The 2,318-nt window shown below is 27.7% G+C and overlaps 1 non-coding gene and 1 pseudogene across 1 annotated transcript; both read right to left on the reverse strand.

Moving 5' to 3' along the window:
- Positions 1–715, reverse strand: part of LOC128871488 (large subunit ribosomal RNA) — a 4,514-nt pseudogene extending 3,799 nt beyond the window's left edge.
- A 435-nt stretch (positions 716–1,150) lies between these two features.
- Positions 1,151–1,330, reverse strand: LOC128871485 (5.8S ribosomal RNA). The gene has a single exon (XR_008456018.1). It is a non-coding gene; the product is annotated as a 5.8S ribosomal RNA (ribosomal RNA).
- Between the last annotated feature and the right edge of the window lie 988 nt (positions 1,331–2,318).

Consider the following 2,318-nt stretch of genomic DNA (forward strand, 5'->3'; position numbering starts at 1 on the left):
ATCATAGATATTAAATTTTTTGTAAAATTCAAAAAATGAATTTTAGCATTATATATAATAAAATCTATCAACACTTTATCAAATCATTAGTATTTATTCTATGTTAATATGCTTAAAAAGCAAATTAATTTAAATAAACTTAATATCACCAATGATCTTTTGATAAATACTTTTATTATGTTAATAGATTACAATGTCCTTATATGAAAAAAATGCACATTATTTTTAATTATTTAATGATGAATTTTTCATAATGGATATTCAGGTTCATCGGGCTTAAACCTCTAAGCAGTTTTCACGTACTATTTAACTCTCTATTCAGAGTTCTTTTCAACTTTCCCTCACGGTACTTGTTTACTATCGGTCTCATGGTTATATTTAGTTTTAGATGGAGTTTACCACCCACTTAGTGCTGCACTATCAAGCAACACGACTCTTTGGAAATATCTTTCTAGTAATCATTAACGTTATACGGGCCTGGCACCCTCTATGGGTAAATGGCCTCATTTAAGAAGGACTTAAATCGTTAATTTCTCATACTAGATATTAAGATATTCCATACACTGCATCTCACATTTGACATATAGACAAAGTGACTTAGTGCTGAACTATTTTCTTTTCGCTCGCCGCTACTAAGAAAATCCTTGTTAGTTTCTTTTCCTCCCCTCATTAATATGCTTAAATTCAGGGGGTAATCCCATATGAGTTGAGGTTGTTTTAAAATATTTTTTATCTTCTCACAATTTAATAAATAATATATCATCTTTTCATCTCTATTTTTCTTTTTTCCTTTTATATAAATATATATTATAAATAATAATTATGTAAAATGAGGCAATTCTAGAATAAAAAAAATTAATTTTTATGCTAGACATTCCTCTTTAATTACATATATAAATTAATATTTTATATATATATAAATAATATGAAAATTTTTTAAAGAGAATACTTAGATTCAAAATTTTTTTATTTCATTTTATTTGAGAGGATTTTTTTTTTTTAAGAATATATTAATAAATAAAAATTCATTATATATCTTTATTTTTTTTGCTATTAATATTATGAATTATTTAAAATCCAATAATATACACATTTGCTTAAATTCAATTATTTTTATAAAAGAATAAGCAACTTATTTAGCATAGTCTTACAACCCTCAACCATATGTAGTCCAAGCAGTACTTTAAAATTAATTTAATGTACATAACAGCATGGACTGCGATATGCGTTCAAAATGTCGATGTTCATGTGTCCTGCAGTTCACACGATGACGCACAGTTTGCTGCGTTCTTCATCGACCCATGAGCCAAGTGATCCACCGCTTAGAGTATTTTTTTATTTATTTTTTATTTTATAACAAATGTCAATTTTTTTTTGCATATATTAATTGAAAGAGTAAAATTAATAATAATAATAATAAAATATAAATTGATTTCTTTCAATAATATATATCAAATATATTAACTCTAACATTTTTATTAAGTTGCGAATGTCTTAGTTCAACAATAATACAGTGGTGGTATTTATTATGTTTGGATTATTTTGTATTTTTTTAATCATTTTATTTATATATAAATATAATAATAAATATATACCACTTTTGTTATTGTGAACAAATTAACTTATCATTCAATCAAATGAATAATAAGTACAACTTTCTATTTTCATGTTTAAAGGTTTTTAAAAGAAAAAATAAGAAAAAACATTACAAAATGTACCATCATATTATATTTAATATGATATAATTGATGGATAACAAATTGAATGAAAAAGAATAAAAAGAATATGGATTCAAAATAATTATAAATTTTTCTTTTTTTTCTTTTTTCTTTTGTTTGTTTTTGTTTTATTTGTTTTGGCATTGTTTGTTTTTCTTACGGATATGGAACACAATAATGATCCTTCCGCAGGTTCACCTACGGAAACCTTGTTACGACTTTTACTTCCTCTAAATAATCAAGTTCGGTCAACTTTTGCGAAACAACCGTGACACACGAGGCGTCACAGTGATCACGTCGGAGACCTCACTAATAATTCAATCGGTAGTAGCGACGGGCGGTGTGTACAAAGGGCAGGGACTTAATCAATGCGAGTTAATAACTCGCACTTACTGGGAATTCCAAGTTCATGTGAACAGTTTCAGTTCACAATCCCAAGCATGAAAGTGGTTCAGCGGTTTACCCGGACCTCTCGGTCTAGGAAATACACGTTGATACTTTCATTGTAGCGCGCGTGCAGCCCAGGAAATCTAAGGGCATCACAGACCTGTTATTGCTCAATCTCGTTACTGCTAGACGCAATTTGTCCATTTAAGAAGC

This window comes from Anastrepha ludens, unplaced genomic scaffold (assembly GCF_028408465.1).
Source record: "Anastrepha ludens isolate Willacy unplaced genomic scaffold, idAnaLude1.1 ptg000118l, whole genome shotgun sequence".
Lineage (NCBI taxonomy): Eukaryota > Metazoa > Arthropoda > Insecta > Diptera > Tephritidae > Anastrepha > Anastrepha ludens.